Below are 23344 nucleotides of genomic sequence, written 5' to 3'. Positions count from 1 at the left end.
AGGTGAGAGTGAGCACCTTCCTGGTACAGGCTAATGGGCCAGAAAAGTGGTAGTGCTTCTGGAAAAGGACTCAGACATTTTACATCCAAACTATACGACCAGATCACACCAAGACATGAAGCCACTGGGATGTCAAGATGTGGAGGCTGGATTCCCCTCTGTTCCCCGCTTCCTCACACCCTTCTGTCAGCGTCTCATCTCTCTTATTCAGTCTGGCTTTATTTTAGATCTAATTCACTCTTCTCGGCTTCCCTGCTCCAACTTGGTCTTCAACCACCTCACAAGACCTGAGGTTCAGAGTTAATTTTGTCAAGTAAACTGCGCCATCTCACCTATTCATGCCCAACTACAGCATTTGCCCAACAGTCTGGTTTTATTCTGGGTCTTTAAGTCCCAATGTGTGGGACCCGTCAAGAACAGTGACAAAACTAAGTTCCCAGGTGGACTCCCAACTCAGGAGAAGCAGGGTTGTTTCTGGGAGTGTTGAATTGCAGCTTCTCTATTTCTGTCTCTCTCTTTGATAACAGTCTTGTCACCCCTTTTAGGTGCAGCCCCACAACACCTCTTGCTCCTCCTAATTTGGTTTATTACATCCGTGTAGTTGTATTCAGGGTGGTTCCATTCCATGGTGAACTCAAACCTTTCAAAGTAGTCATTGTTTAGGTGGGAGACCTTTATTTTTTTCTGTAATGGGACAGTGTATGAAGGCATTGAGACTGTACTTCTTTGGGGGTTAATAATTGACTCCCAGTAAGGAATTCTGTCTCAAGTGGGGCATGTTCTTCAAGTGCCAGAGGAGAGAAGGGTGATTTTTTTTTTTTGACCTCCTCCAGCCTGCTTCCCCATATTTGGAAATGTTTACCCACTACACTGATCTATTGGAAGGGAAGGAGGTGACTCAGGGTTTAGGAGAAGCAGGATTTGAATTCTTGTTTCCAGAAACAAAGTCCTCCCCCTCCCCCCGTCCCCACTCTTCCCTCTTCTGCCCCTTGTTCTGGATGCTGAGGACAGACGTGCAGTGCTGTTCCCCTTGGCCTGTAGGACCACCTACTTGATCGTGCACTGCCGTGAGACTGAGGGCGTGTGACAGGGAGAGCGGCTGCCCGTTGGGCCTGACGTCGTGTGAGTACATCATTATTGCCAAAAGCGAATGGTGTTTGTGCTCGCAGACCTGGGGCTAATAGCTCTGTGGGCTGGCTTGCTTGCACAGCGATGTGATGTGTTGCTGAGAGTGCTGACTGTTTTAATGCGGGGAATGAGCAGCTTTGGTCCTGGGGAATGTTCACAGTGATGTTTAAAAATGGGAAAAATTCTATCTATTAAAAAAAAACTAGGCAGTTATGCCCTGTAACCCCACCTGTAGCCTACCTGGAGTAAGGCAGAGAGGGAATTTTGGGAGTGCTGTCATGTGTTTGATTGCTGGAGCTAGAGCAGTAAGCTAAAACGGAGATCTCTGCCCACTTGGGAAACAGTGGCTTTAACTTGAAAGCAGAATGATGGTTGGACTTAGGTTATGTGGCATCTACAGTCTGCAATAGATGCCTTAGACCTAGGGCTTTGCATAGATTTGATGCACTGTCTAGAGGCGGTTCATTGTATCAGTGTCATTTTATAGCATAGTAAAGGGCAATAGGTGCTAGCCTGTCCTGAACGCACCTGGCTAACCAGGCAGAATTCGGATGCAGACCATGTCCTTCCTCTAGAGCTCAGCTTCTGCTTCTGGCACAGCAGAAGCGGATGCCCCGTGGCAGATGAGAACATTGACAGGTGTCCTGGAACTTACTTTTCTGAGTTACGACTGTTTTCCATCCTGTTGCCTGGATTCACATACTTCACATGTTTTTCTTTTTTTATTGTTTGTTTTCTTTCTTTTTTTCACTTCTTTTAACGTTTTTCTCCTTTGGATTGCATGAACATTGCTAGATGAAGCTTTCTAATCTCTTCTCCTGCTTGTTTGTTTTCCCTTGTCAGAAGGCAGGGCTACATAGTGTGTATCTTTATTTTTCTTTCATCATATGCTGTGAAAATTAGGCAGAAGCCTTGCAAGATACCAATCAGTATGTTCCATCTGAGGCCCTATCACTACTCTTGAGGCTGTATGAATTCTCTTTCAGAAGTGAGCCCTGATCCTGAGGGGGGTTTAGCCACATGCATACATTTTAGCCTGCTTGAGAGGACAGAGACTAAGAGGGCACCACCTTCTTACAGCCCCCACGTGTGACACAGACCTAGTGAGTGTCTTACTGAATCAGCCCAGTTTCTCACTCTTTTCTCCGTTGCAGGGAAAGCACTGGGATATAGTGCCATTGAGTGGCAGATGGAACAGAGAGCAGGAGCTTTCTGGGTTCTGCTTTGTCCTGGCTGCTGTTGAGGTGGGAGGGGGTGAGGGTGAGACCTCTCTGAAGCAGCCAACACACAGGAAGAGCCTGCAGGGGATCCCTAGAAGCTGCACACAGCCCAGCTCCTCCTCTGATCCCTTGCGGTTGGGCAGCCACCATAGATGTCCTGCTGGTGAGGTGAGATGAGAGTACCTTGAACTTAAGAAGCATCACAGGCTCTCCTGCTCTGAGGCTGGGGGCAGGCACTAGATTAGAATTGGAAATACCTGTGTGGACAAGAAGACTGTTAGTAAGGACAAGTGACGTGAATTGTTGGCTAACTGGGTGTCAAGTATTGGGCTAAATACTTTATGTCAATTACTGAGTCACCACCACAGCTGCATGTGAGTAGGCACTACTTTTAAAATGTAATTGGGTTCACTTAAGTTTAATTTTTAACTGACACATGAAAATGATACATATTTTGGGGGTATCATGTGATGTCTTAGTACATGAATATACACTGAACATTGTTCAGTGTAGGTTAAGCAAAACTATCTCCTTGTATGTTTAGCGTTTCTTTTTGGCAAAAACATTAACAATCATCTACCTTGTTAAAAAGTTGCATATATGTACACACACATATCCATACATACACTCACATTTTGCGTTATTTTTATCTGTATAGCCACCCTACTCTAAAATGGAACAGCGGAACCCTATCTCCTATCTGGCTATAACTTAGTTCCTCTTAATGAACTGAAATTTCTCCCTCGCTCCCCACTGTGCTTCGAGCCTCTGGCAACTACTATTTCACTCTTCAGTTCCATGAGATCATCTAAAAGTTTTTTAGATTATACCTGTGAGTGAGATCATGCAGTAGCTGTGTTACGTTGCCTAGGTTGTGTTACTAGCCTAAATGATCTTCATGTTGTGTGGACAGAATTTTATCCTTTTGGGTAACTCATTTTATTGATTTGATAAAGATTTATTCTCATTAGAATGGCACACTTACAGAGAGAAGGAGAGAGAGAGAGAGAGAGAGAGAGAGAGAGAGAGAACTATCTACTGGTTCACTCCCCAAAGTCCATAACAGCTGGAGCTGAGCCAATCCAAAGGCAGGAGCCAGGAGCTTCTTCTGGGTCTTCCACACAGATGCAAAGTACTAAGGCACTGAGCCATCTTCCCATGCATTCCTAGGCTATAAGCTGTGATCTGGATAGGATGTGGAGCAGCCAAGGCATGATGCAGCAAACCATTTGAAATCTCGGCAATTGTAAAGGGAGGATTTAGCCAATTGAGCCATGGTGCCAGGGCCTCCTATTGCTTTTTTTTTTTAAAAGATTTATTTTTATTTTTTTTTTTTATTGGAAAGGCGGATATACAGAGAGGAGAGACAGAGAGGAAGATCTTCCGTCCGATGATTCACTCCCCAAGTGAGCGCAACAGCCAATGCTATGCCGATCCAAAGCCAGGATCCAGGAACTTCTTCTGGGTCTCCCACATGGGTGCAGGGTCCCAAAGCTTTGGGCTGTCCTCGACTGCTTTCCCGGGCCACTCGCAGGAAGCTGGAAGGGAAGCGGGGCTGCCGGGATTAGAACCAGTGCCCATATGGGATCCCGGGCATGCAAGGCGAGGACCTTAACCACTTGCGCCACCGCGCTGGGCCTGGCTCCTATTGCTTTTAATTTTGATGAAATGCCCCTGAAACTTACACTCTCTACTATTTTTATGTACACATTTGGGAAGTACTGAAGGTATTCATTTCATATTGTGGTGTAGTCCATCTCCAAATCTCCATCTTGCTGAGCTGGAACTCTGTATCCATAGCTAACAACTCTCATTCCCTCCCTCCAACCCTGGCACCTGCCCCACTGTCTGTCTCCATGGATTTGAGCACTCTGGTACCTCATCTAAGTGAAATTCTGCCACATTTGCCTTTTGTTATCTGGCTTGTTTCACTGAGTGTGTCCTTGGGGCTTGTCATGTGATTGCTTGTGTCAGAATTACTCCTTTCTGAGGCTGTAGGCCATGGGGTTAGATGACTGCTCATTTCCTATGGACTTTTTTCAATGCTCTTGTCTTTCTGTTGTTGTCAGGATTATGGAAGAGTGCGCTGGATTGCAGGAGTGCTTTTCTTACCTGACTACAGTTAACTCCCTTTTCCACCTGGTGTGTCCATGGCTGCCTCTGAGCCTCACTGTTCTCACCTGGAGGATGGACTTTTGCTGCTGGCAGTGAACATTTAGTCTGGGCTGAGTACTGAATTCAATATTCCCCCGTGGCTTATCTCTTATTTTCCTAGCACTCACACAAGGCAGGTGCTAGTATCCACATTTAACCTGTGAGAAAGGAAAGGTCTAGAGAAGTGGGAGATGCTGCTTCCGGCTGTGGGAGAGAGCCCTATAGTCTCTATGTGCAAGAACTGGTGACCGAAGTCTGCTTGATAAAAGCAGCAATGATGTAGATCTGCCTGGCTCCCTAGTCCAGGAGGTCAGCCGCTCTTTTTTTTCCTTTTCCCCAGATAATCTTTTTAGGTCTCTTTCATCTGCTTTGTGCATTCACCTAATTGTATTAAATCTTGATTGGGTTCCCACCTCTGGACCTTGTACTGTTCTGGGCACTACCACAGTATAGCTAGATTGAAGATTTAAACACACAAGACAGCGATCCCTTAGAGCTTTATACTCTCGTAGGTATGTGCCGAAGAGGCAGGTAGGGTGTAAACATGAGAATAAAACAGAATGTCAGTAACCCAGAGAAGGATTTGCAAAGGGCACACAGCTGAGTGTGAGTAGAGGAAAGGCTCTGGGATGTGGGGTTTCAGCCTAGCTCTGAATGCTAAGGAACCAGCCATGGGGATAGGGGGCACTGGGAATAAGTGTGATATGCCAGCAGGTGGTGGGTTGCACCAGGGAAGCATGAGGGAAGAGCCAGCAGGGTTGGCATGTGTTAGAAACCAGAGACTTATGCTGACTCAGACCTGAGTCCAGGTGTGATTGGAACCATATAAGTTGTATTTGGCAAAGAAGGGAAATATACTTAAAATTTCTTCCTTCCTGCCTGCCTTCATCCCTACCTTTTTTGCTATCTTCTCTCCTTCCTTTTTTTCCAGAGACAGGGAGAAAGAGAGCAAGTAAGAGAGAAATAGATGCTTAAACTTTCTTTTTCCATGTCTTCCTTCCTGCCTTCTCTCTTTCCTTCCTTCAAGGTGTGGGGAGAAAGACAACAAGCAAGAAGAGCATAACCCTTCTTTGGTGTACTCCTCAAATGCCCACGACAGCCTGGCTGCAGGGAACTAAAAACTGAATACAGGTGTCCACAGTGGGTGGCAGGGACTCAGTCATGGAGGAATCCCTGCTGTTTCCCAGGATCTGCATCCATTTCAGAGTTGAAGCTGGCCTTTGAACCCAGATCTTGCTTTGTGTCAGATGTGTTCTATCTGGCATCTCACTGAAGGTCAAGAGGAAGACGTAGAGTGCAGGGCACAGAGCAAGAGCAGAGAAAGTTTCCATTGAAACTTTTGCCTTTATCGGGGTGAGAAGAGGTAGTCCCTTGGGGTAGAGTGGTAGAGAGAACAAGGGTCTGTTTGGAGTGATTGTTTAAAAGATGTCAAGTGTGATGGCCTTCAGCAACAGTGTCAAACTAAACAGGCAGAATTCGAGATACCCATATGTGTAAAGATGTGTGCAGTGAATGAGGTTTGCACAGAAAAGCATCAGCAAATTTAGGACCTCTGCTTTCTAACCTTGAGCTTTGGCCAAGGCATGAAGGGCAATGGCTTCCTGTGTCTGTCTTCCAGCAGAGAGCTTTTGGACCGCCTCAAAGAGGCTCAGAATAACGTGTGACTTCCTCTGCTCACCCTGGGTATTTTCACAAAGCATTCTTTCCCACCAAGAATTTGGGACTGGCAGAGTGATGTTGACTTGAAGGGCCATATTTAACATATTGTTTTTCCCTTATATGTTGTCTGTTTTTCTGTCACCTCTTCATGGTGAGAAACTTTGAACTTGCCTGTCAGCTGGGTCTGCATGGCTATGTGGGAGATGGAGGAGGAGGCCTTTGATGCCCTTCCCCACTGTGTCTCCCGGCCCCTCTGGGCTGATCTCTTTAGTTTTCATTTGAGTTCATACTTGCTATCTTGTGCTGGCTCCCTTTAAATTTCTAAGATTTTCTTATAAGTATCCATTTTTCAGTAAAGAAACTGATCTCACAGAGTTGAAGCCATTTAGTCCATGACCACAACAAGGTAGTACCTGATTCAGATTAAGAATATGAAGATTCAATCTCTTGTGCTCTAGCCAGCAGGCCAAAGTGACTTGGCCCTTGAACCCACACCTGGCTATTCCATAGCGATCTTGCCCTACACTGGGCCCATACCTAGAGGTTACAAATGAAATTCAGGTAAAGCCCACTCCTGAGGCATCCTCACAGACTTTCTTCAAGGAGTTTACAGTCTTAAGCTACCAGTTAAAAAAAATATCAGTTTAACATCCTGTCTTGAAAACAATGTTTTGTTTTTGCTCATTTGAGTTTCCTTTAAGATTTCTTTCATATTACCCATTCATCTAGTCCACAAACATTTAGTGAGTTCTTACTGTATGCTAGGCATTGTGCTAGGTGCTGGGGATTGATTCAGAAGATAATTTGGAGGCGTATGGAAGGGGAGTGGATAATTACAGCACAGTGAGATAAGTGCTATAATAGAGGGATATATAAAAAGCTAGAAATAGCACTCTGAATAACATCTCTGAACAAATTGCCTGCTTTTTCCTTTTGGATTATTCCCTTATGTATATTGCCCAAAGTGGGATTACTGGGTCATTTAAAAGATGAAAACAATTTGGCACAAAAAAGATGTAATGACTTGCCTGGGGAATACAGCTCAATTTTCAACAGGGGAAACAAAATTGTTGACAACTCCAGATTTAGACTACTTCGCAAGAGGATCAGGCAGTTGTTAAACCAGCCCTGTGGACAGTGGCTTCCAGCGGGAGGGGCACTTATTCTGAGCATGTCAGCCCAAGTGAAGAAACATGTGTTCTCATATCCAATCTCACAAATTAATACTTCTCAGAGGAATCTAGCTGTGTACATATCATTGTTTCCATTATACAATGGAGGCACCTGTGCCCTTATTATAAAAAGAAGTGACTTGCTCAGAATTCCATAGTTAACAAGTGGGGAATCTAGGGATCAAGTGCAGTTTCTGATTCTGCTCTACTCTCACGTTTTCCCTGCCTTCTAATGGGTATGTGGGATCCAGCTGGGCCCTGGAATTTGTTTAATGAACTGTACAGGCTCTTCTTAAGGTCATGATTTGTGAGAGAAGTGTAGGCATTCGTATCCCTCTCTATACTGTCCTTCTGAAAAGGGCTCAGGGAGGGGCCATCATTTCTGAGTCGGGCCTAGGTTCTGAAAGGTTATTTGCTTGGCCCTAGCTCCAATGCACAGAATTCCAAGGGAAGCCACATTCCCACTTTGAAACATTTGTTGTTTCCCTTGTGCTTAACGGCATGAGACAAAAACTTAAGGATCATCTACACTGAGGTAGCAGTAGTATCTGTGTTCTCCTGCCACAGGATTCTCTGACCTTCCCCAAGAGCACCCTGTGTTTTCTCGCCTTCATGCTTTAGTTCATGCAGTTCCTTTAGCCTGAGATGATCTCTCCCTTCATGGGTAGAATTCATGTTACTCCTATAAACTTCTGAAAGAAGGAGTACATGGTCATCTGTCTCCGCCTGCACAACCTGCACCACCTGCACCACCGGCATCTGAAGTGCCTTCTCTGTCCTCTGTGATGCCCACTCGCAGCACAGGTGTTTATGAGGCAGTAGGGAGTTTATGTAGGGTGCTTGTGAGGAGTGGATTTAGATTTGGATCCTAGCTCTGATACATGGAGACTTCCAGTTAACCTCCTTGAACCCAAGTTTCCCTCATCTGTGAAATGGGTATAAGCTGCAGGCCCGTTTCATGATGTGACGTGAAGACTACCACTGTCCTCTGTGCTGCTTCTCTGTGCGTGTGCTCTCTTCTTTGGTTTATGTTTCATCTTTCCTTCCAGATAGGAAGCTCTTTAAGGGTCTGGAGGGTACTGTATTTTTTTCACACCTCTAGGTGTGTATCTGGGAAATGCTTCCAGGGCTCTTTAAGGGAAAGGAGCTCCTCTTGCAATCTAACTGGTGATAATAGCACAGGCTGGTTTGCTGTCAAAGGCTCCAGTCACATGACACCAAGCACAGCCTGGATTCCCTCTGGGTGGATTTGTAGACATGCACAGTACCAGCTGCATAGGCCCCCAGCTCCTGCTTCTCGAAAGAAAGGAAAGAATATAGAGCTCATCTCTTGTCCATTCTCAGGTTCAGGAGTTGGGTGGTACTCACTGCAGGTGGAATAATGGTCCTGCTTAGAATGTGTGGTTTCCTCCCTGAATCTTCTGGGGATATCTTCTGTGGGTGAGAATTCCAGATTTAGATGGAAGGACCAGGGGATGTGGGACAACTCTGAGAGACAACTTGCTGAGATCCAGTTGCTCCTCCTCTTCCTCTTTGTCCTCTGGGGTTTAGGCCATAGAGAAGGGGTACTTTCAGAGGTAGCTGTTCTTCAGATTCCCTCACCATTACTATGCTGGTCAGAGAAGGGGTTCCTTTTTTTGGAGGGATAGCTCTGTGAGTTGTATCATTTCTCAATAAGCAGCACCATGAATCTCATGAACCAAGGGCTTAGGCCTTGGGATACAAGGCTCCCCATGTTTGGGCTGTAACATTCCTTTCTAGCCTCCTGTGCCACTGCATCCCTCTGGTCTTCTGTCACTGGCCTTTGCAGATTAGTCACTTTCCCTGAGAACACTGTGAACTCATCCTCTGCTGGGCTTTTGCACATCATGTTCCCAAACCTATTTTATCTGTCGTACATAGACATTCTCTTGGGTGTTCAGGCTTAGTTTAGAAGTCACATCATTTGCGGAGAACTTCCAGACTCTCCACAGAATATTGCATAGATTTGTGATTTTGCACTCTCTTCATTCTGTCTTATGTGTTTCTCCATGTCTCCAGGGAGGCTGTAAGCTCTTTGAGAACTCTAGGCATGCCAGACTTAGCACCTACTCTGCTAGGTCCACATACTGTGTTATCAGAATCAGGAGATGCTAAGCAAGCATCCGTTTTGTGCGCTTTTGAATGCAGAACACATGACATGGTATCAGTTAACAGTTATGCCAGAGGGTTTCAGAAGCTCACACAAGGAAGACCTGTGCTTATCTGATCATGAGCCTAGTCATTTGAATTCTGATTTTGAATTGGCTTGATGTCAGCTCAGCTCATTGCTAATCATTCTTGGACCTATTTCTCATATACCAATGTCTTTCTGCTTAGTGCCAGGTCTCTAAGCTTTTTATTTCACATAAGAATGCAACAACAAGCTGGGATCCAGAAAGGATTTACCTGCTTTTAATAGAAAGTTTTAAATGCAAGCATTTAAAAAATCCTCATCCTCTGTAAAACATAAAAGTGGAAAAGTGTTTTTAGGGGCCAGTATAATGGGTGTATCAGGTTAAACTGCCTATGTGATGCCAGCTCCCATATGAACACCGGTCCAAGCCCCAGCCGCTCCATTTCCAGTCTAGCTCCATGCTATTGCATCTGGCAAGGCTTTGGAAGAGGCCCATATGCATGTGCCCCTGCACCCATGTAAGAGATCTGGAAGAAGCTCCTGGTTCCTAATTCCAGGCTGGACAGCCCCTGCTATGGCAGCCATTTGGGGAGTGAACCAATAGATGGAAGATCTCTTTATCTCTTTCTCTCCCTCCATAACTTTGCCTTCGAAATAAATAAAAATAACTTGTTTTGTTTAAGAAGAAAATGTTTTTCAGTATATTTCTACTCCTAGTGGGATAACTGTCTATGTTATAGCTGTAACTATGAACTAATAAAAACTTGTGTTGGGGAATTTGATTTTGAAGACATGTGTTCAGATTATGGCTTTCCCATTTACTCACTGTGAATCCTTGGGCAGGTGTCTAGCAGTTGTCTGTTGTTTCCTCAGAGTGCAATTGAGAATCTTTCTTTCGGGTTGTTGGAAGTTTCATATGGAGTTTTTTCCATGAACTTGAGGTTTTATTATTGTGTTTTTAGAGAACTGATTTGGAGGTTTTACAGCAACAACAATTCCAGAAAGTTTGGTTTTGAAAGAAAATACTTAGGTTATAAATATATATATATATATATATATATATATATATATATATATATAAATATATATATATTTATGCACTTTTAACTCACTGGGTGGGACACAAAGATTAGTTACTCTTCACTAGGGTATTGAAGATTTCTCTGCACACCCCTCCTAAAACTGTTCACCTAAACTGTTGACATATGTCTTGTTAGAGTTATAGAGTTAGACTACCCGAAAAACAGCCAGGTTCTGCAAAATCATGCTTCAATGCTATAAACTGCTAAATACTAAAATTAAAATAGACATGAGACAGCTGAATAGTAATCTATAGCTATTTTAAGGTGTATAGAACCCGGTTGTATATAAACTAATAATTGTAATGTCAATGTAGAAGTCATAGGATGTGGTTCAGAACTTGCACTCTTTTTTTTTTCTCTCTCTCTCTCTTTTAACATGCTGGTTACACAATACCATGTCAACTAATTCCATTACATTATAAATTGTTACTGATGTAATGTCGGGGCTTTTAATTGATTGGGATGATACTCTTTCGGCTCTACCTTCAGACCAGAGACTGTCTCCCCATGAAACCGTTGAACTTATCTAGATAGTAAGATACTGGAGTCGGGCCCGGTGCAGTGGTGCAGTGGTTAAGGTCCTCGCCTTGCACGCCTGGGATCCCATATGGGTGCCATTTCTATCCCGGCAGCTCTGCTTCCCTTCCAGCTCCCTGCCTGTGGCCCGGGAAAGCAGTCGAGGATGGCCCAAAGCTTTGGGACCCTGCACCCACATGGGAGACCCGAAAGAGGCTCCTGGCTTCGGATCGGCATAGTATTGGCCATTGCACTCACTTGGGGAGTGAATCATCGGACGGAAGATCTTCCTCTCTGTCTCTCCTCTCTGTATATCTGCCTTTCCAATAAAAAATAATAAAAATAAATCTTAAAAATAAGATGCTGGAGTCAATGCTTTGTAGATGCTTACAAAGAAAGAATCTCAACTGAATTTGAACTGTGGTAATGCAACAAGGTGGAGGAATCCCCCATGGGGGGGGGCAGGTTTTGGGGAGGGGAGGGAGGAATCCCAGTGCTTATAAAACTGTGTCACATAATGCAATGTAATCAATAAAATAAATAAATAAACAAAAAATAAATATAAAAATTGATAAAAAAGAAAATACTTATTTATAAGAAAATACTTAATTTATATATAAATTATATATGTAATTGTAATATATAATATATAATATATATTATATAATTTAATGTATAACATATAATAATATAATATATAATAAAAAATATATAATTTATATATATAAATTAAGTATTTTCTTAGATTTTCTTATATGCCTATTTTTAAATGATGGAATGCATAAATTTAGAGGTCAAGGTATAATCAGTTTCTAATACACTTAGGGAACATATGAACTGTACAATTCAGTTTTAGCTGAAATAAATTAGAAACATGAAATAATAAGCTTTGAAAAATTGTAGAAATGCTGGAAGGGTTGAGTGTGAATTAGTGCACTGTTGACAGGCTGAAAGCTGTATAGGCTAACTGTAGAATCACAGGAAATGATGTCATAAATCCTGTTGGACAGGTGGTCTTATCCATATTTTGCATATAGGAAAATTTGAGCTGTGAGACCGATTAAACTCATTGATGTAAGTCCATTATCAAAGCCTTGGATGTTTGGTTGTACTTTTGATGGCTTCTAGAAACTGTTTTCCGTTTGTAGATGTGAAAATATCTGCCTTTACTTTGTTGGTTTTTTTATGTTCTTCCTGCTGGACCACACACTAGCTTGAGGTCAGTTAAAGTGGTGGACATGTGCAGTTACGATGTCACATAACTTGGCTAATCAGTGTTTTTACTTTTCAAGCGTCTGCTCATGTTATGTTTCGTTTTGAGCAGGTTTGAGGTATCAGTTTATCAACTATTATTTCTTTTCCTTATTTGGGAAGAGATTTGTCATTGCCAGTGGCATTTTTAAGGTATTTCATATTTTCTTTTAAAAAATACAGCTGGGAAATAAAATGCTTTGCTCTATTCCACCATCATCTGCAATTTATGAGCATCCGTGTGGATGAGGTGTCAGGGAACGAAGAACCATGGAGAGGGCTTCAGGTCAAGTCCTGTTTCTCCTTTCAGTGTATCACGTCTTCCCATAACAAAAGTGAGGATGCTCCTAAGTGATTTCTGAGAGTTCAAAATTCTGTATGTTTTCTGCTGTCAGCCAAAGCAATCAATTTCTGCAAGTTGCGTAATCCTGAAGTTGTTTCTTTGATATTTTTCAATCTTTAGATTTAATGTATTCAACAATATATAATTTTTTAAAGGGAAGCTTTTATAGATATTTCTGAAATGTAAGGATGGGGGGGATAAATGGATGTTAAAAAATAGAAAACAACCAATTAAATAGTATATAATATGTAATTCTCCTTGGAAACTTACCGCGAAATTGAGGAGCACTATAACAACTGGTAATTTAAATTGCATTTGAACTCTGCTAATGGTTTGTTTGCATGGGAACTTCAATCATTCCACAGCCGTTTTTTAGCAAAGCTGCCTGTTCTCGTTGTGGAAAAGAAGACAAAAAATATTAAAAGAGAATTGACAATGGGAAAGGGAAGCCACTTTTATTTGTGCTTGGAAGCAACCTGGAAAGCCTGTGAGGTTGCCTTGGGGCCAAAGGTGGAAAGTTTTCCTTTTCCATGAAGTTAGACATCTGGGAAGTTAGATGGTCCCTGTTACTGTTGTGGAACTTGTTGTGATGTATGAATCTGCACAAAGCAGCTTTGATTTTAAAGGGATCAAGAGTTAGGGGTTGTCTTTTGGTTTTCTGTGAGATTGCACTATTGACAGGTCTGATGTTGGCCTGCTATCAACTCATGCCGCAACATGCTCAAAGATCATGCCTTCTCACCTGTTTCCCTGGAAATGGTGTTGAGGATTTTGATGACCCTGCAGAACAACAGCTCTCAGGCCTGCTCCTGATTTGACTGACTCTTTTTGGTGTAATAAGGCGTAATTCCTTTCTAGGAGTGTGCAGGAGGGAGGGTTTTGAAGCAGATGCTCTGTGGCCTGGATTGGTAAATGCTGGTTTTTCTCTAAAGTTGATTGTGTGATCCGGTGTGAGTCCCCCATCAGAGGGGCAGTAACTGGATGTGTGAATCCAGCCCTGCAGTGCCTGTCAGTAATGTATGCTTGCGGAATGGCCACCTCCTTACATGGCTCCTAGGGTCTCTTCCTATTATTTGGAAGATTCTAGGTCCATCCCCACTTTGAGCTTATGCAGATATTTGGAGACTGAGTCAAGTAATAAACATGAAACAATAGTATGAATAGCAAGGTAATAATTAAAATCACAACAGTAAAAATGCAAGTGTTTTTCTTTGATATATGAATTTCTTCTGTATACACAAAGGAAAGGTTAATAATAGCCCTTGTTCCTGCAAGATTTCTCGGCTCAAATGAATATTATATTCTTTCTAACAAAGGAGCACTAATACCGTAAGAAAGGGATATAACTTGCCAATTTCTACCCCTAACTTCTCAGCTTTTAGGCATAAAACTAAAGGGCAAATGTAGTCACTTGGTCCCATAGTTGAAAATTCACCTCTGTCCTCTTCTTTCAGATTTTTTTTTAATTGATGCCTTTCAGATTTATCTGTTACTTTTTTCTTTCCCAAATGTATTGATATATCTCTCCCATCTCCTTTTTTAAGAGTTAAATTTGTTTTCAGAACTGAGATAGGAACAATGAAACACCAGCATTCTCTTTTCCTATCCTGCTGAAACAAATTAATACAATGAAAATAGTAGGGATTGCCTGGGGATGCAGGGATGCAGGGATACAGGGGTAGACCATTAGGGTTATGGATTTTGAGCATGGCACTGTGTCTGGAAAAGCCTAGTCAGAGATGCCATCAACCTGGGAAGTTCAGAACTAGCATGACTATCGACATTCATGAGCTTCTTCTTTTTCTTTAGGTGGGAACGTTTGATTTTTAGAAACAGAACTGAAGACAGAACTCCATCAACAGATTCACTGTCTCACTCAGCACTTGTCTTGGGAAGATCCTGCTGCTCCTCTGGTGAGTCCTACACATACAAAAAAAAATACAAAAAACAAAAAACCAAAAACAGCTTTTTCTTTCAGCATCAACGTGCATACTGTACTGAGCTTGAAAAAAATTCAGTGGCTTTTCCACTTCACATATGAATAAAAGTGACTAGGATTTGCAACTACAGAGGATGGAAACCATAATTTTTTGGACTTGATTGAATTGGGAGTGGGGAGGGTATAATTATGCTGATAAAATATATGGCAAGGCGAAGTCAGGACTCAGCTCTTGGAAGGTGGCTTGCAAAGTACTGGAGGAAAATTTGGACGAATGATGACTTCAGATTGCCAATAATTGCATTGCTACCTTTTTTCTCCTTGGGTATGGAGCAAGTGTTCTTAAAATTCAACGTCTGAAATGAACATGTCAGTGGAAGGTATTGGGGCACACATTTGTACTTTTTATTTTATGATCTTATTCTGTTTCTCCTACTTCTTGAGGATGGGGAGACTAAATTTACCCAGGCAAAGTATGTGCATCTTTGCCTTTAAGGATTCACTGCACTGTAGTGAGCATGAATTCTGTTGTGCACTTGAACATGGAAGGGGTAGCCAGGCAAGGTAACCTTTCCTTTGGGTTTGGGACAGTTTTATATGTACTGGTAGAATAGAGCATCTTGTAAAAAATAGCAGTGGTCTAAAGAATCAGTAGTATAACATATATCTGGCTGTGGTGAGATTTGAAGCAAGTAGTCCAGGAATTTTGCATCAGGCTTTCAATTAGGATTCTGGATCTGTGATCATCACCTGGGGGCCAGCCCCTTTATGCTTCAAGCATTGGTTTTACACTGACTTAGTAATGTCCTGCCGTGTTCATTGTGTAGTTTTCCAAAGCTGAACAGATGCTGATGTGATAGAGAAAACCCAATTTCTTTTAAAAGTGTGACTGAGTTTATACATACGTTTTATTACTCTGTCTTTTCTTAGCATCCAACTAAATTTCTGTGTGCCTGTTGCTCTGTACAGTATCAAAGGCTGGAAATTACTACTTAGACTCTTAAACAGTTTAGCCTGTTAAAATGGCAAGTGTCCCTTCCACCCCACCGCATCATAACAAAGCGCAGGTGTGAATCTTTGCGATCTACTCTGCTTCCTAAGTTTGTTCAGTATTTTAAATTATGATGAACATGAAGCTTCAAATGTGGATTTGTTGGGTTTTTTTAAAATTTTATTTTAATTGGAATTCTCCCTCAAACTCCCACCCCCTGACACATTTTCTCCGTGTTGCTATAATAGTATAGTCCTTCATAAGGAGTCATGATTCCATCAGTCTCTTATTTAAGTGTGCCCTGACATTGCTGGTACAGACAGTGTCAGACAGTCCAGCATCCCATTGTCTACACATTTCCAACAGTTTCATTGGGAGTCCATCTTTTGTCAAACTTGGATTTGAAAATGAAAATCAAGTGGTTAATGACAAAATGAGTGAAATTGCCTTCAAGGGAACAGGCTAGAAGAGATGCACAAATTTTTGTTGTCCATCAACTAGTTAAGAGCCAAAAGTGGTTTTCGTCTTCAGAGATGCTAATGCAGCCTTAGACTTCAGTATGGAGTATGGTGTCTTGAGCAAAATGAGTGGGTGATCTCAAAACCAAAAAGGGTTAGTGGGAAGGGGGCCTTCAGGCTCACCTTTACAGGACTGCGACTCTTTCTTTGTCTGCTTCTTGCTTTGCTGTTTTTGTGTGCTGGCTTCATTCTCAGGAGCTCTTAAGTTAGAATCATGGTATGGTTGCTCTCTGCAGCCCAGGCTATGTACCCCCCACTTTTTAAGATTTATTTATTTTTATTGGAAAGTCAGATATACAGAGCAGAGACAGAGAGGATGATCATCTGTCCACTGATTCACTCCCCAAGTGGCCACAATGGCCAGAGCTGAGCTGATCTAAGGCCAGGAGCCAGGAGCCTCCTCTGGGTCTCCCAGGCAGGTGCAGGGTCTCAAGGCTTTGGGTTGTCCTTGACTGCTTTCCCAGGCTACAGGCAGGGAGCTGGATGGGAAGCGGGGCTGCCAGGATTAGAACCGGTGCCCATATGGGATTCTGGTATGTTCAAGGCAAGGACTTTAGCCACTAAACTACTGCGTTTGACCCCTCTTGCCTTTTTTTTATAGTCACAAAGGATTGGGCCCTGGGTACTTCTCATCAGTCACTGAGGCTGGCAGAATAGGACTAGGGTATTCATGAGTCAGGTTTCTCCTAGAGCTGAATTTTGAGGTGGTCCCACTCAAATCTCTTAGCAGCCATGTAATAGAGAAAACATGACCCTTTTTAAAGTAGTTTTTAGAAATTGTTAGATTAGGAGAAAGGACTAGATGTTATGTGAGCAGCTGTGGAAATTCTACAAACCCATTAATCTCCCTGTTCCCATCAGTCCCACCTGGGGGTGTCAGGATTTACTTGCTTCATCTTCCTAAAGGATCATTAACTACCTGAATTCTATAGCAGGATGCTACTGGGACCAGGAATTATGTTATCTTAGAAACTGTGACAGTAATAACACTATGGAGAAGGCATGATACTGGGGCATATGTGATCATGGCTTTCAAGGGCATAAGGCCCGGGGGTAGGAGCTGGCAAAGCTGTGCAAAGTGACTTGGGCTGCCAACATCCCATATTGGAGGGGCTGGGTTTGATTCCTCACTCTGTTTCCAACTCCAGCCTCCTGTTAATGTGCACCTTAGAAAGCAGAAGGTGCTTGGTTCCTGCCCCTTCTATGGGAGATCTGATTTAAGTCCTTGGCTTTTGGCTTCAGGCTGGCCCCTGGCCTGCTGTGGATATTTGCAGGGAGTGAACCAGCAGATGCAGGATCTCTTTGTGTCTATGTGTCTGTACCTGCCGCTCTGTTGTTCAGATGGAATGAAAATAAATATTACCTTGTGAAAGAATACAAAACCCAATTCAAAGAGGGATTGTACCACTTATTCATGTTCTCAGAGTTTAGTGGGTTTCCTGGCATACAGTTTGTGTTCTTTGTATTTCTATGTTTAGAAGGGATACCTTGTAAGGTTGAGAATGTTCTTTTGCTTGAGTGTGTTTTGTCAAGCAGTGGCACACTTTTCTTGGAGACTTCGTTTCAGGATCTGTAGGTTGGACAACTCTGATTTATGAGTGTGAAGCTAATGACTAGATAGAAAGTGACTTAGGAGAGGAAGAGGTTTGTGAATGCACAAAGAGACTGTGAACATGGTGGGATAGTGGTAACCAAAGGCCTGCTAAGTATTTGACATACATCCCTAGGGGAAATAATATCTCTACCCTTATTTTTCTGATCCAAGAATTAGAAACACTAACCATTGCTGTATCTACTTCTCATGTTTGTTTAGAGCACATGTGCTCTGTTTTATAGATGTATGGCTGATTTGTATGCTATAATAGGTGGTCCATGCATGATAGCTGCTTATAGTTTGTTTCCCTTTTTAAAGATTTATTTTGAAGCCCTAGTGGCTAAAGTCCTCACCTTGTATGTGCTGGGATCCCATATGGGCACAAGTTTGTGTCCTGGCTGCTGCACTTCCCATCAAGCTCCCTGCTTGTGGCCTGAAAAACAGCTAAGGGTAACCCAAAGTCTTGGGACCCTGTACCCACATGGGAGACCCAGAAGAAGCTCCTGAATTTTGGCTTCAGATTGGCTCAGCTCTGGCCGTTGTGGATACTGGGGAGTAAATCAAATGAAAGATCTTTCTTTCTGTCTCTCCTACTCTCTGAATCTCACTTTCCATTAAAAAATAAACAAATAATTAAAATTTATTTTGAAATTAAAGAAAATTATGATAATATGTTCTATCCCTGTTCCTGGTACATAGTACTTACTCAGTGTATGAACTTCCTGCGCTTTTATTTTCCCAGGACTGGTAGGGTTAGTGTTAGCACTGGTCCTCAGTACTAGAAAGGATCTAGATCTAGAACCTTATTTAATAATAACAGTTAGTGCAATAGAATTGTGTATGGTTATTTTATTTTTAAAAGTTTTTTTAAAGATCTGTTTTTATTGGAAAGTAAGATATACAGAGAGGAGGAGAGACAGACAGGAAGATCTTCCGTCCACTGATTCACTCCCAAAATGGCCGTAACGGCTGGAGCTGAGCCTCTTCCAGGTCTCCCACGCGGGTACAGGTCCTAAATCTTTGGGTCTTTCTTGACTGCTTTCCTAGGCCACAAGCAGGGAGCTGGCTGAGTAGTGATGCTGCTGGGATTAGAACTGCCGCCCATATGGGATCCCGGTGTATGTGAGGTGAGGACTTTAGCTGCTATGCTATGGTGTTGGCCCCATGTATGGTTATTTTCGCAGTCACTTTGCAGCAGGAGGTGGATGGAGATCTATTTGCAGACCTTCGAAGCTCAATGCTTCAGAGCTCACATAGAAGCTGTGGTCTGGCCTGTTTAGCTCTTGCTTTCTTTGATTAGATAATCACACCTTCTGCTCCAGGCATGACTGGCCCAGTGGGAGCCAGGAAGGAAATTATTTTCCTCTGTTGATACCGGTGTACTATTGTTGACTGTAGCCAAGGGCTTTCAGTTTTAGTATTTCCTTTTTGGACCTCAGAAGTATCGGGTATTAGTCTGTGCAGGAAGCACAGCATCGGCCACTTCCGTCTGAGCTGAGTGTCTTAGCTCTCAGCAGTTACTCAGTCAGGTCGTTTCTAGGCTTGTGTGACCATCTGCCAGCTTTTCTTGCTTCTCTGTTATTTGCCTTAATGACTATGAGAGGATTTGCTGGGTCTGAAGAGGGACCAATGTGACCCTTCGGGACTCTGTGGCTCTTCATGTTCCCCACTGGTATCTTGCAGAGCGTATGTCTCCTATCTTGAAAGTAAAAGGCAGAACTCCCTTCTCTGTTGTTTCCTTCTGCCTAATTCCACATTGTTCTCTCTCTTGGCGTTGTGCTCAGAGGAAAGCTACCACTGCCACAGCTTGAGCATGACCCAGGCAGGACAGAGGAATCCTGGGTCCTTTGAGACCTGGTAATCCTACAGCACAAGGACTCTGATGACTGGATGGACATACTACTTTTTAGATTGTTGCTGAGTGTCTCACCTAGCTCATAAGTAATGTGCTTTTTTTCTCCCTCCGTGATTCCTGTGTTTGGAGGTTAGTGTCCCTCAGGATATTTAGGGTGCCATAGGAGATTGGGGCCAATACCACATCTCAAGAAATTTATACTTCTGACCCTGAGAAACTGGGAGGGGAGAAAGGCACACTTACAAGAGAGAAATATATAGTAGAGAATATTGTTTACACAACATTTATTAATTTATTAATCATTAGATATGTATCAGGTTTCATGCTAGGTGCTTGCGAAATAAAAGTAAATAAATTGCAATCTCAGTTGTCAGGGGGCACCTGTAAAGGATCAGAAGGGTGGAAAGCATTGGGCATGACTCGGAAAGTTTCCATGAGAAGAGTATTTAATCTTAGAACTTGTCAATGGGCCACGGGCAACCCTAGTTGATTTGGCACACTGTGGCTCCACAGACACAGTTGTCTTTAACTCATTTTGTACCAATGAGTGGTTACAGAAAGTATCATGTTGATTTTGTGGTACACTGCCTCCCTCTATGATTGGTTGGCCATAGTCATCCTTTGTGTGGCCAATGCCTTCTTGAGTATATATCACCAAACTGGAAACATTGTTGTGTTCTTGGGGACAATAAAAGTTTGTTAGATTGACTCTCCGTGATCTACTTTCTAGGCTTCATGAAAAATGGTGAAATTAGTAGGAGCCGTTAAAGATCTAGGACTGAACAGTGACAATTCTAACACTGTGTTAGTTATCTCCTGATATATAACAAATTTCCTCAAACTTAGCACCTTATAGCAAGACACATTTTTTTTTAATCTCACATTTTTTGCAGGTAAGAAAATTGGGGACAGCTTAAATGTGTGTTTCAATTCCCTGGGGAGGTTGTATTCCTTGTTGCTGGATCTGCAGTTTTCATCTGAATGCTCTTCTGAGGAAGATCTACCAAGTTCACTCTCATGGTTGTTCACAGGATTTAGTTGAGCCAAGAGTTTCATTTCCTTGTCCTGTGGGATTCTACAAAAGGTAGCTCATATGGTAGCTGTAAGAGATGAAGAAAGAGTTCCCAGGATACAAGCCATAGCAGTTTTATAAGATAATGCTGGAAGTGACCCAGTATAGACCCTGCCTCATTTTCTTGGGTATAAGTGAATCGCTATGTCCAGGCTGCATTGAAGGGAGTGGTTACACAGAGGTGGAATTATAGGAGTCCATCTTCTGGGGTGCCTACTGCAGACAACCCAGGTTGCCATGGGCTGTGCTAATGTGGGAGTGGAGGTGCCTGCAGTAAAGGAATAAACTCTGTTCACTTCTCTGAACCATTTTGGGAGGAAACTACTTGAAAATCTAAATAGCAACATTGATACAGAATGTCAAATTGGTCTGATGTGTTCCCATGCTGCGCCACTTTCCCCTCCTCAACAGTGAGACGAGCTATTTTGGTAGGAATGTGTAAAGACCCTGGGACCTGGAGGAAGGTGGGCTCTTCTGGAGCCACTGAGCTAGTGGGAAGCCAGGGGAGGACCCTGAAACCACATTTCTCCATGTTTCCCCATCTGCCTGGTCACAGCTACTCCAAACTGAGTCCCCATGACTGGAAGGCATGTTTTCTTTCTGGTCTCAACCTCTCTTCTGTCCCAGAAACAGATTAGGCAAACTAGGTCAGAATTTGGAGTCTTGGGTATTGAGGTTGTCGCCTTAGTTCAGCTTCAGGGATCCACCTCTCATGTTGGGTCATGCTGTGCCTTGAAAACTTGCCAGGATCTGTATTATTTGACTCAGACAGAGTCACTCTGCAGTTCAGAATAGCATTTGCATTAGGAACAGAGAGCTGATACACGACTTTGCTGTGAGGCTGACGGATCAAACAGAAAACCACAGCCAGTGCCTTCTGTCTGGCAGGAAGTTTCTTTTCCAAAGCATCCATCTCTTCCTTCCTACACAATATCCTTTTTATGAAAACAAACTTGGCAGTTCATTTTATAGAGGATGAGAGGTTCCTGTGGAGTCCACCATCACATTCCTAAAACATTAGTGGAAACAAGAAACTTAAAATCATGGTCAAACTTGTGACTAGCCCTGACGGCAAGATGAGGAAGTCATGGGCTGGGCTTGGTCACTGAGGATGTCAGTGGCCAGAATACTAATTGTGTTTCAGTTTCCCTTTTAGCTCTCAATATCAGTTATTTCATTTTTATTGAAGGTGTGAAGAATGGAATAGAGTTTTTATTGGAAGAAGACAACATGATCAAGTAGAATTTGAAGTGGGAGAACTATCATGTATTACCTACTTTATTTTAAACTTATTTAAGATAGTTAATTGTTATTAAACCATATTTCCAGCTCTGAAAAAATGTTCAAATAGTGCCTATGGTGCTATGGAGTATTTTGAGCTCATAAAGATACATATATATATACATATGTATATATATATATATATAGAGAGAGAGAGAGAGAGAGAGAGAAAGAGAGAGAGATTGAGCGAACCTACCAAGTGAAATACTCACTGAGTAGCTGGGACACATGAAGTCTTATTTTGGTTGCATTAATAGTCTACAATGCTGTTATAAATTATGCACAATTCCTTGATTTCTTAGGCCATTGTCTCAATATTCTCACTTTTCTCTGTTCCTTTGGTTTGAGTGAAACCTGAAACATTCGCATGTCAGTCGCTCTAGATTTCATGCTTTCCTGACAAACTACAAGCTTTAATGTGTATTATTTTTTCAACAGTTCCCACAACATAAATTTAGACACCATAATAGGCTCATGGCTTTTGATATTTGAAAATATAGTTGCTCTGGGATCAAGCATTTGTGGCTCAGTGGGTTAAGATGCTGCCTGTGATACTGGCAGCTCATATGGTTGCCCATTCTAGTCCTGGCTACTCTTCTTTACTTTCTCCTTCTCCTTCTCCTCTCCTAACTCCCCCTCCACTCTCCTCCCTCTCCTTCCCCTTCCCTCTCCTCCCCCTCCTTCTTCTTTTTAAGAAAATATTTATTTATTTTGTTCTTTATTGGAAAGACAGATATACAGAGAGGTGAGACAGAAATTACTTCTCAACTGCTGGTTTACTCCCCAAGTGGCCGTAACAGCTGGCACCAAGTTGAGCCAAAGCCAGGATCCAGGAACACCCTCCAGCTTTTCCACATGAGTGTAGCATCCCAAGGCTTTGGGGCATCTTCTACTGCTTTCCTAGGCCATAAACAGACTGCTGGTTGGGAAGTGGAGTAGCTGGGATTAGAACCTGTGCCCATAAGGGATCTTGACACATGCAAGGCAAGGATTTAGCCAGTAGGCTATTGCACTGGCCTATTTTTCTTCTGATCCAGCTCCCTGCTAATGCTCCAGGGAAAATGATGGAAAATTTCCCAGGGGCTTGTCTCTGCCTGCTACCTATGTGGGAGACTTAGATGGAATTCTAGGCTCCTGGCTTCTGCATGGCTCAACTCCACACTCTGCTTTCCAATCACCAAATCTGTCTGTCTGTATTTCTGTCTATCTATGTTGACAAAAACATATTCATAAACTATACATCTTAGGAAGATCTTCAAAGTGAGTGTTAGGTTTCATGGAAAACTGTGCAGTGTGGGTCCAGGCTTCACTCTGGTGCCTGGGTCATCTCTGCATTGGTGAATGAAGTTTTCTATGGATCCTGCCCAGCCCTGAACCTCCTTGGTTCTCCTTTTGACTTTATTGTGATGAGATC

General features: G+C 42.7%; 1 protein-coding gene across 1 annotated transcript in view; it reads left to right on the top strand.

Annotated features, from left to right (window-relative positions):
* Window positions 1-23344, top strand: part of LOC121167276 (lipoma-preferred partner) — a 688035-nt gene that overhangs the window by 52941 nt on the left and 611750 nt on the right. Inside the window, exon 2 of the mRNA XM_040996717.1 lies at window positions 14490-14593. The gene's annotated coding sequence lies outside the window, so the exon portion shown is untranslated. The remainder of the gene's footprint in view (window positions 1-14489; window positions 14594-23344) is intronic.

Source organism: Ochotona curzoniae, unplaced genomic scaffold (assembly GCF_017591425.1).
Source record: "Ochotona curzoniae isolate NIBS_2020 unplaced genomic scaffold, NIBS_Ocur_1.0 patch359, whole genome shotgun sequence".
Classification (NCBI taxonomy): domain Eukaryota; kingdom Metazoa; phylum Chordata; class Mammalia; order Lagomorpha; family Ochotonidae; genus Ochotona; species Ochotona curzoniae.
The sequence above is the reverse complement of the archived record's forward strand: the minus strand, read 5'-3'. Positions and strand labels throughout refer to the sequence as shown.